This window comes from Anolis sagrei, chromosome 3 (assembly GCF_037176765.1).
Source record: "Anolis sagrei isolate rAnoSag1 chromosome 3, rAnoSag1.mat, whole genome shotgun sequence".
In the NCBI taxonomy this organism is placed as follows: domain Eukaryota; kingdom Metazoa; phylum Chordata; class Lepidosauria; order Squamata; family Dactyloidae; genus Anolis; species Anolis sagrei.
The window spans coordinates 118,634,961-118,647,611 of record NC_090023.1 but is presented as its reverse complement, the minus strand read 5'-3'; positions in this window follow the sequence as shown (position 1 = coordinate 118,647,611).

The window sequence follows — 12,651 nt, the reverse complement described above, 5'->3', positions numbered from 1 at the left end:
ATGTCTATCTAAAAGTAAGAAAGACTTATTCCCAGGTCATTGCATGTTGCAACCATAATTGCACAAGCTGTTCCTTAGTAGTTAAGCTAAATAAGCTTCTGATGTACAACAATGATTCAAATTTACGCTAATTTGTGCAGCTGCCTGTGCTTTGCAATGGGAAAAGTAATGCATAATGCAAGATGATAATACTAATGTGATGTGCAACAATTATTTTGTAATGTTTCTTTTATTACTATGTTAATAACATTTACTTTCCTTGCTAAATGATGCTTCTGATACACAAACCATGGCACTCACACCAGGAAATCAATTGAATCAGGAGATGGACATACTCAAAAGCGCATCTGGATTTTTTGTAGTTGCCCTGGTGGTGCAGATAGATCTCTTTGAATTTTCTAGATCCTCAAAGGCAACTTCCAATGGAAGTAATCTTCTTCAATAGGGTTTGGTATGAGCCATGATTTCTTTTTTCCACTGTAATTTCAGGAATGTATTTGCTCACAGATATTGCACTGTAAATCCAAACCCAGAAATTTCACTTCTTTGGACTAGAGCTCCCAATAACCCCATCCAACATGGCTACAGAGATATGAGCAAGAGGTTAAGGGATTTGTAATCCATTTTTTTTCAAGTCTGCTTCCACTAGGGAAAATGCATAGCACCCTTTCAGATAAAGTAAAACCATTTTGTCAGATTTGTAAAAGTGATGTGATTCCAAAATCTACAGAATGTCATACTTTCTCCCTTCCTAGTAATATGGGAAAGGAAGGATCTATCCTCTAATTTTCTTTTAGAGAAGATATTCTGAGCTGGAGAGCATTCACATGCCAGATTACCACAGTGTAGGTGGTGTGCATCATCTACACTATAGAATTTTGCAGTTTGACACCATTTCAACGGTCATGGCTAAATGCTAAGGCATCATTGGAGTTGTAGTTTTATAAGAACATTAGCATCTTCTGTCAAAAAAGTCTGGCTCTTCACCAAACTACAAATCCCAGGATTCCATGGTATTAAGCCATGGCAGTTGAAGTGATGTCAGTTGCATTAATTCTGCAGTATGGATTCACTCTTGGTCTCAGTCTTGGGTTGGAAGAGGAGACAAGCAGAGAGAAGTCATTTTGCCATAATGTCAATTGAGAAATAATTCCTTATTTCAGTTGTTTTTGTTTGGTGAACAACAAAATGAAGAAAAAAACCCACTGTTGCCATGAGATGATAGTCATGGGGAGATTTTGCTAATTTCTGGGAATTGTGTGTGTGTGTGTTACTTATGATATATAAATTCCTCCCCCTGTCCCAAAAAATACAGTTAGACTGTTACTTTGTAATGTAAAGTAGTAAAGATTTGTCATGATGTTATTGAGAAATTAGAGCCCCAGATTATGAATTACTATCTTTGGCTCCATTGAGATACACAGCCAGCATGCATTGAATTTTTCCTTGCCTGCTAGTAACCTCTCATTAATTTCACTGGAATGTTGCCCCACACCTAGGACTTCAGGAGATAACCACACAATTACCATAATCTCCTAATAATGCCTCCATACATTTAATAATGGAACTAAACCAGAGATCACAAAAGTTGCCCAACACCCTCCTTTGTCCTCTTTTTGGGAACCTATTCAGGTTGGCTAGCATCCATTGCTTCCCATTGTTTCACCAGCATGAGCCATTGTCCTATCCAGGCTGTGGAAACTACCATCATTAGCATCCATTGCCTCAAACCTACCTACATTCTTTTCTTCACACATCCCAGGAGAGAGAGAATGGGTAACGACCACAACATTTCAGTTTGAGCAATGATAATTTATTAAATTTCCCTCCAAGCCTGGTGGCCAATAAGCAACAATAACAGATAGTGAATCCCAGTCAACCAGCCTGCAAATTCTAGCCTGTCATGACCTGGACCAATCAACATTCAGGGCAGTGGATGTCTTTTGTTGCAAACTGCTGTCAAAGTGCAATAAATATTTCTGTATGTTAGCACCGAGGAGCTAACATCCTCTGTGGCCATTGAGAATAACACTTCTAATTTCTCCTTCAGCTTGTTTGTGTCTTATCTGGTCTTTTGGAAGCTTGGAACTCCAGCCCCCAATCCCATGATTTTAGTGGAGCTGAAATCACATAACAATTATATGGATCAGCCCATCATAGCTTTGTATATACATTTATCTTACAAGGGGAAAAGAACAAACATTTGGCTGAAAGAAGTTCTATGTAGAAACGGTATATGTGGAAAAGGTGGTAAGAAAATTAAACAAACATTTGGCATCCTGTTATCACTCTGAAAATGAGATCTCTCAATGTTTTATCAGATATCATAATGTCAGGACATCAAATGTTACCTAGAAACTTGTGAATGGCAACTTGCCTTCACGTGGCTTAATGTCATCAACCACCATTCATCATTTTGATGATAACTGCTTCTATCTCAACTGAGTGGTAAATCTGCTTTAGTTACCATATATATTTCAGCACTTTAGATAGCCTCTTTATAATTTGGAAAGCAATTGATGGCATGGCCACCTTCTGTGAGACTCACTTTCTAAGTTGTTCAGCTCTGCTATTTAACAAATAGAAGTGAAAAATCAGATACACTGGTAGATCTGTATCTACATTCTGATAATTGTTGCACTGGAATATAACACAATTCTGACAATTGTTTTTTTTCTCTTGGACTGGGTGTATGCACATACAAAATCAAAAGAATGTTTAAAATGGAAATTGTATTCAGAAGTAAATACAAGGAATGAAAAGCCAAGTGAAACAAGAAATATGTTTCTAATAATTTATGGAACACAACGGATATATATCTCAGTATTGTATAATCCAAAAAGAACAGAATGTTTTTGTTTGAAGTTCTACCAGTCCTACTTAAACCCATTAGCTGGTCTCTGAAGTTCTGTCTATGAAAACACAAGTGCATGAGCACTCTTTATAATTGAAATTACAATACTTCCCAAACATAGATAACTAAAGGAACCTTTCAACTCTTGTTAAAAGCAACAGAATAATTATGTTGCTAGTTAAATGGAAATGAGAAAAAATATGCTGGACGGATTTATGTTCAATGAACGTATACACTGTTAAAAAAGAAATATTTATTAACTTGACCTCTTCACATATAGTTGTGCACCCAGAAGGCAATACAAAAACCATTGAGGACCTTCAAAAAACTAAATCTGTTTAGAAATGACTATGACTTTAACAATATTAAAATAGAGATAATTGTGAATGCATTTTAAAAAAATAATTATAAATGACCTTGAAAGAACAAAAACAAATCTTTTCAATGGGATCCATTTTCTAATTGATGGTTGTAACAATCTTTCCCAAAGGAAAAGTATCAATTAATGCCTGTAGGTTGTCGGTAGGTATGCTACCAGAATGTTTAGAACTATAAGAGAAGAGAAAATGTAATAACTTAAAGAAATATGGCAGAATAAATATGGAATATGAGATCATATGATCAAATAATTTCTGCTAAACTCATCCACATATTTTCCTTTCAGTTACCATTTTTTTCAGGTATGTGTTATCAAATATGAAAATGGCCAATGTTATTCTAGCTATTCAGATGTGGCATTAATAAAGCCTTCTGTTGTTGTTTGGTATCATTTCACCAGGCAAATTAAAAATTAGTTTGAACCAGCAATGTAAAAATCTAAAGCAGAAACAGACACTTAAGCTTTACATGCTAGTTAATAATATCTACCTAATGAAGATGCCTGATAATCTTGAAAACTTAGTTGATATATTTTGGTTTTACTTAAAAAGAAGTATAAACTTTGGGTGCACTTTGGATTTTGAGGGTTTGTTTTGTTTTAAAGCATACACAGATGCCCAAGCAATGTTTCTTGGAAAACAGAATTGATGCTTTTCTGTGAGAAATAATGAAACACTGCATTGTAGCAACAAAGAAACAAATCCATGATGCAGATATATGCATACTTTCTAGAGACCAATTTCTTTCTCATTTGGCATTTTGAGCTTTGTTTGAGAAGGAAAAGGGAAGGAGGAGAAGACAGTCTGAAGTGCAAGGCACAATCATTTGTGGATCTTTAACTAACAACAACAAACAAAACTTTATTGAGGTCGCTGACCAGCACAAAGCGGGGCACAAGCACCCTGGGAGGGAAAGGACAACTCCCCAGTAAATCTGTTATTTAAAAGTAGATTAGAAAACAGTTTAAAATCGCATTTTACAACACAGGATATTGTAACAGGTATGGAACCGAAGGGGGGGGGGGAGAGAGATTGATAGGAGGTGTCAAAAACACTGGGGGGGGGGCACTAAAGGGGAAGGGAGGGTATAACGAAAACACCACTATAAAGGAAACATAATCTGGGATCTTAAAAGAGAAAACCAGGTTGAGCATTTTAAAACCATACATTATCTTATACAAAGCATTCAACAATACAATTGACACGCTATATTACCTGTACACCTTATTCAACTATCCTGGACAATGCATCCGTTACTATCTTCTGTGTATCTTTAATGTGTTTGTCAATGTCTCCTATGTGCCTTAAACCTGCCTTCACTGTCAGAACCAGGTCTGGGTAACACTTCAACCTTCCTGTGCTTTTTAAAATCATAGATGTTACAGTGACAAGGCCCTGATCTAATTTCTGTCTTGCCACAGGCCCCTTGTCTTTCTCCATCTGTTCTCTCTCTACCTCTTTTGGTGCTTCTTTCTTAGCCTCTTTTTAACCACTTTGATGTACTTTGGTGGGGTCACGGGTCTAACATTGGTCAGCTTTGGGCATGAGGCTTTCACGTGCCCTTCCTGATGACAGTGGTAACATAGGATTTTACGTGGTGCAGTTCCTGAGCTGGCGTCCCCCTTTCTAGGATTCTGACCATCCCTGTCAGTTCTTCCTTTTGGAACCCACTCTTTTGGCTTCCTAAACAATGGAGAACCTGCCTCAAGGTCTCCCTCCATTTCGTCTAGAACTGAAGCCACCTCTGCTGCTGTTTGAATCCTCTTTTCCTTAATAAACCACCTCATCTGTGCTGGAACCAGTTTGTAAAACTGTTCTAAACAAATCAAATGCCTCAGTTGGTCAAATGTGGAGACTTTACTACCCTCCAGCCACCTTTGTAGAGCCTTTTCTATTCTAGCCCCCACCTGGGAATAGGTTTCACCATTCTTTCTTTTAATTTCTCTGAAAGTCTTTCTGCTTTGCTCTGCTGTCAAGCCAAAGCGTACTTTCACCCTTTCCTTAAAGATAGCATAGTTCGTACACTCAGTGTCCCGCAACTGTGCATAAATCTCACTAAGCTCTCTGCATATCAGAGGTCTTATATGTGCCATTTTTCTCTCCTCAGACACATTAAAATCAACACACGCCCTTTCAAAGCTTGCTAGGAAACGTTCCACACAGTCTCCCCTTGAATACTTTGGGAAATGCTTTATGTGGGAGGCTAATGGCTCAAATTGAGTTTCACTTGGGCTGGATGTGGGTTGTCTTTCTCTTAACTTCAACTCCATTATCCGTTCTTCATGCTTCATTCTCTCCCTTTCTCTCTCAATCTCTAGTTGTCATTCTCTCTCTCTCTCACTGGCTTCAAACTCCATTCTTTCCCTTTCTCTCTCAGTCTCAAGTTGTCTCTCTTTTTCTCTAGCCTCATGTTTTATTCTTTCCCTTTCTCTCTCAGCCTCCTGTTTCATTCTCTCAGCCTCAAATTCCATCTTCTTAAGTTCCATTTCCATTCTCATCTTTTCTAATTCCAGGGAGGTAGTCACCAAATCTGGACTCTCTCCCCTTTCTTCAGTCACTCTAACATTTCAGCCTGCCCCTCCTCCCTTACTGGAGTCACTGAGATCTTTTTGTTTTTAGGTGGAGTCATCACTACACGGTTTTAAAATGGTGTTTCTGAGCAGTTTCTGAGGTAAAATTACCCCAGGATCACTTTGGGCCAAACTTTTACCTCAGGTTTGTGATCACACACACTGGATTAAGCCTTAAAGTTACTATCCCGCCGCTGGCCACCAATTTAATGGAAACACCACTATAAAGGAAACACAATCTTGGATCTTAAAATAAATCTCTTGACACAGAGCATTTGGAATGATTATTGAGGTAACGTGTATAAACCGATATGGTTGCTGCCACCACCCAAAGAAGTTTTGTGAATATTAAAGATGTTGTTGTCCCTGAAGTAAATCTTCTTATCCACCAACCCTCCCTTTGGCTCCCCAAAGTGACTGAATTGTAAGTATGTTAAAAATCACTGGAAATATCCTAAGAGAATGAATCACTGCTGAGGCTGTTTAAACAGTGAACTAGAGAATAAGTTTATTAAGATATTTGAAACAAACAACTGTCTTCTTAACGAGGCACACAAACGTAAATGGTTACAGAGCACAATAATCTTAGTGGTTACTAGAATAGGTTTCTGAACTTAAATGTGAGCTAGATCCCTCACACAACCCTGGTCCAATAGCAATGAGTCCCTCAGACAAACCACACCCAGAGTAAATAGCTTCCCTCTTAACAGAGTTCACTACCAGCTAAACTACTCTGGCTTCAGAGAGTAAAACACTTGTGTTCTCGATCCAACACAAGCCCACAGGTGTCTACTTTGACCCTACTGGCCAAATAGATGTAGAATCACCTGCCCCAAAACTCTCTGTCAGTAAAAAGTTGTGCTCACCCAAGAATCTGCCACCCTCTCCCTTCAAAGCCAAATTCCTCTTCTCTCTTCATGTTCATGTGCAACCATCTATATTGATTCATTTATTCATGTACAAAATCTTCATTTATTCAGATACAGTCATGTCATCTTCTGGAACATCATCATAATATTATATTAATAATATTATTTATTTATATTTGTTATAATTTGTTAATATTTTATCATTTAATATGTTCATCATGTGCTGTAACAGATGTCCTACCAGTAAATGCTGATGATCTTAACTGGGGCTTATTAAAAGGGTACAGCTTATATGAGCATCTTGAAAGTTCATGCTAGGGCTTATTTTCCAGTTAGGTCTTATTTTCAGGAAACAAGGTAGTAATTTAACCTCCATTGAGATACTAGCCCACATGCCTTTTTCCTTGCCTGAGTAATTTAATGATGACCCCATGACTTTAATTGTGTTTTCTTAAAAAGTTATGCACACACGCTATATCCAGAGTCAATGCTATATTCATTGGCTTAGGAAATAGCCTACAGAACAGTTATTTCCTGGCTGTCTCCCTTTGAAGTTCTAACCAGCTTTGACCCCTCTTAGCTTCCAGGGTCAGATGAGGCCTGACAGCTTCAATATTACTACCGCAATACAAGTATAGAGAATGTCTATAATAATGTAAAGGCATGCAATGTGTTTTTCAGTGGAAGGGAGAAAGAAAAACAGGCAGATTTCTGAGGCTAACACCAGCTTTTGCATGTAATGAGCTGTCTAACATTGTCTTATCTTTTAACAATAACTTTGAAACTTTTGTTACTATGGTGACAAAGGGGCATGCTCTGTAGTTCTTTGTGCATTCATTTTTGATGTTCCTTTCCCTTTATTCTTTTGCCCTTTTCTCTATTAATTTTTTAAATACATCTTGACCTTTTTGTGTTTTGTTTTTAGGACTTGTATAAAATGAATGAGTTCTTTGGTCACAACTCAGGACATAAGAAATTAAGCATTAATTAGTCTAATGTATAGTTATGTTCTACTTAAGACAATTGAGAAAGGGATCATTTTCACAACTATAATATTAGACTATAATTAACATACTACATTATGCTAGTGTCAATGGTAATTATCCTTCTAATAATATAGAATAATCTTAAATCTGAACACCAACCACAAAGCATTGGAGCACACTCATCTTTAGCATTTCTTTAGTTGCTTTTCACTAAGTCCAACTCATATTTAAAATATTTCCTCTAAAATAGGTTGCAAATTTCAATAAAGAAAAAAGATGAAATATGCAAATTTTAAAGAGGAAACTTGGAAATAAAGTATTAAATTATTATGTTTACTCTTATGAGGACTCAGTTGCATGTGAATAGAAGCATAAAAGCTATTTATGGAGATTTCTAAACTATCATCGAAACTTTTGAAACAATTAACATGATCCAGAAAACACCTTTACTCTTAAAGAAGTCTTGCTTATTTCTGTCATATAATTAAAGATATGCCCAATCAATTTAACTCTTAATGTATTGCATCCAGCAGTTTGGATTCTACTAGGAGACATAAATCCAACAAAGCAGACTTCATCCTGCTTGCAGCTAGATAAAACACCATGATCAATTGAGTGTTGCCTGCATGGATCACATATTTGGCTATTTAAACTGGGAAAGTCGGGAGGGCCTAGATAATTTCCATGTCCATTCTGCTATCCTAACCAGATCTGTCCAAAAATTATGTGAGAAATGGTGATGGAGTTGAACTGGGGGCAATTCTGAAAACGTATTTTAAAAACCTTAAAGGATCATATGTTGAAAACTTCATATTTCTATCCAGCCACTATAACCCTATTACTCTGTTTGCTTCTCTCACACAACTTGTTATTTGGAGCACACCATCAAGTGGATACTTTTGATTTAGTCTGAGATTACAATGGAACATTACAAAGACAGAGTCTCTAACAAAACAAAAAAATCTTTCTAGTCATATTACACTAGATGGTTAATATGGCAGTGTTACCACTGAATATTCTTGGAATTTAACCCTTGAGCATACATTTTGGGGGACGGGGCGGTTAGGGAGTAGGGATATAAATAGACTTCCTAAAACATTGTGGTTTAATAGAGAAAAGCCTGTGTTGTCTGGTGTATGGAATACTGGAATTGGGTGAGGCCTACATTCAGATCCCTGCTCACACAACTATAACTTTTGATAAGGAAAGGGAAGCTATCTATCTATATCTATCTATCCATCTGTCATCACCGCAGTATGTTATCAAAGCTCAGAACTGACATTTTGGCTCTTCTAAAGTATAGATATGCAAACAAAATGCATTAAAGCTTGGGCAATCACTCACATCTTTCATGTTCAAATATGCTTTTCAGCTCTATTACTTTGAAATAAAATTCCACTGCCACTTGACATAAGGAATTACTTAGACGAATCTTTTCCTATATGCATTTCTCCTTTCAAAAACGGCATAGTTCATATGCTTAATAAGCTGATGACATTACAGCCCTGTGTCAGAATTTTGCCTGGCAAACTATTTTCTCTTAAGTAAAATTAGAGGGTTTTGTTTCAATTAATGAGATTTTAATTACATCCAAATAAGTGAATATACTGGGCTGAGTTTAATTAGTTCAAATGTAATGACGTCAAAGTGCAAATATGAATAATTGGTTTTGACTTCAAAGTGGAAGTCATACCATATCCATTTGGCATATATTAATATCAAGTTACAAAAGTATTGAAGCAATTAACTTTGAATAATTTCTGTTAAGATTCTATTCTCTTTTAATTGTAAAAAGCCTGCTGTACAAGTCAAATTTACACCAGTGAAAGCAAATATAATTTCCGAGTAATAATCCTTTTTATCACAGCATTTTTTAAAGCATTTAAAGAACATACACTCTGTATAAATAGTTCAGAAAAACTCAATTCAGGTGCACAAAGAGATACTATGCAAATAGAAGATGAATACAGGAAAGTTTTCCAACCTCTTTGCAAAATACCATCCTAAGAAGTCAAGCTGAAACATCATCACTGCACTAATAGAGTGTAGCAGCTGAAGAACATAAAAATAATGCACTCAGGCATATCAATCTTCAGTTTGTCAAGAATGCCAGCCCTTTGGCATAAATATGACATGTTGGCAGAACACCAGTAACACAGTACTTTGAGGTGAATGATGCATTCACATTGGATATGGTGAAAGTGTGTTCACTTAAACAAAGCAAGAAACTGTAGGTTTTTTTTTAAAAAAAAAGGGTATTACTTTTTTGTTTTTGATTACTTCTAACTGTAATGTATAGATATGGGTTCCCTCTTCCAGCCACACAGGATGGGAAGGGGTATTTGCCCACCCCAATGAATCGAGACCAAGTTCTGGGAACAGAGCACAACATATAAGTGCCCAACCCTCTCAACTTCAAAGCGTGGAACAACCCACACTGGCCTACCCCCCCCCCCAAACCTACAACAATGTATCAAGGGGTTGCTTTGGGGTTGGGTAGGAATTGTCTCCCTTTTTAACAGGATTTTTTCTGCTTACCCTACACTGTTGAGGCTAGTGGGCAATTGGCATTAGGTGGAGCCATTAAAAGGGGCTGTCATGAGGAATGGGGGCGTACAATTTACATCTTGACATGCAACTAAGGAACTCATTTTGATGAAGGCCAGGGACATGAACCCTCACCAGTGAGTTCACTCAACCAAGATGGGGGTGAGCAGAAATGTCCTTGGAGCTGCAGGGGAATTCTAATTCCTGAAGGTTCCCAACTTGGAGTTTGAATACTCTGTTGCTTCCCTAAGCCGTTGCTCTGGTTATGACTCTTGGTGAGTTATGCGGGGAACTCAGGTGTCTCACCCAAGTCAGCTGATGAGTGGGTTTGAAATGGCCACTGTCTCGGCTTACACAACATCATGTTCAAGCACCCACTTTTAGCTGGTTGCAGTTTATGAAGAAGGTTTAAATAGGTAACAATTTAATAAAAGTTGCCCATTTTTATTCCAACACAGTTGTCCAGTCTCATTATTTCATTGATGGGTGGGCAAAGTCAGGTTCTGTATATCTTGTACATTCATCCATGAGTACTATCGGTTATGAACAGATTTTATATTAGAAACATCATAAAGACCACTGTTAACAAAAGCTGAAAATAATTAAGACTAGAAAGTCTGTTGTACAATGGGGTTCAGATGATAACAAAAAGGCAGCCTTGTGTCATAGATTGCCATATTACTCTAAGGTTTGTTGTACTTCCTTATATCAGGCAGTTGAGCATGGATGGAAGGCATTATGGTCCACAATTTCCACAACTACAAGCAAATAACAAATACACTGAAGTTTGCCATTTTACAAAGGAGACTGTAGCAATGCTTTCATATGGAGATGATGGATCATTTGTCTTGAGATGATGACAGTCACTCACTTCTTACTTTTCCTCTTTCTGACACCCAGTGGATAGAATTCCCATGTACAGATGATACAGATGATACATTGTTTGGCTAGATCATTTCAGAAACTGCACTTGTAAGATACCTTGTAAAATGAGTTCAATGAGCATTTGATAAATGAACATTCACTGTTCAAGATGAAGTCAGCATAAAAAACTTTAAAAAGTAAAAGGAATAGAAAATTCACATACAAATTAAAGGGACAAAAGTGCCTTTTGTTTTATTTTATTTTAATGTCAGCAAAGCTTTATATTTATTCAAATCTTGTGTATATAACAAAGCAATTGTCCATATAATGTTTTATAATTTTGATAACAGATCTGATCTGAAGTTTCTCTTGTTGAACTGTCAAAATTTATAAAGTATCAAGCAAAGCTTAATCTGTATGGAAAGATTATCAACAAAAACCTAAAAGCTCAAATTGTAATGGATGATCTGGAATTAGGTGAATTGTAGATTGAATGCCATATTTGGTAATCTATCCCCATAACCAAAATTCTTTAGGAAGCTGAACACTGCATTCGGGATGCGTAATGTCCATTGCATGGACCAGGTATGAGTTGTACACTGACTGTGTTGGCCAGGTTTGGGACAAACCCTGCTGGAGAACCCTCATAAGTGTTGTTGACCTGTAAGAGGGGCAACCAGCTGAGAGAAAGTAATACCCGTCCAAAGACAACCATGCATTTGATGAGTTAACTAATCAAAATATATTGTGTTTTAGAACCAAAAGGGCGAATTGTCTCAAAGAGGGGGTATGTTAAAAGTAATATCTTTAACTGGGGCAAGTCTATTTTATATTATTATTATTATTATTATTATTATTATTATTATTATTATGTCTGTGTATTCATTTCTCAAAATCCAATCAAATTTTTTTGAGTAAAATGTGTTCCCAAGGGTATTTATTTATTATTTATTTATTAACTTTATTTGTACCCCGCTACCATCTCCCCAAGGGACTCTGTGTGGCTTACATGAGGCCGAGCCCAAACACAACAATACAAGCAATAAAACAACAATACAAGCAATTAAAAAACATAAACAATAAGATAAACAACATTATCAATAAAACAACACACAATTAATAATAGAGGGGAGGCCAAATGTAAAGTTAAAATTGGAAATATGCTGGGACATGAACAGAAGGGGATACTGGTGTTTGTGAAAGGGCATACGAGCAGACTTAGAAAAATGTAAAGTGCTTTGGAGGACAAAGTGCTATGAGATCATTATTCCGGGAAGGCACACTGGAACAGCCACATCTTCAAGTTTCTCCTGAAGACTGCCAAAGTTGGAGCCTATCTGATGTCTTTAGGCAGTGAGTTCCAGAGTCAAGGGGCCACCACCGAAAAGGCCCTCTCTCTCGTCCCCACCAATCGTGCCTGCGATGCTGGTGGGATCGAGAGCAGGGCCTCCCCGGATGATCAAAGAGATCGTGTGGGTTCGTATACAGAGATGCGGTCACGCAGGTAGGCAGGTCCAAAACCGTTCAGGGCTTTGTAGGTAAGAACCTGCACCTTGAATTGGGTCCGGTAGATGAAAGGCAGCC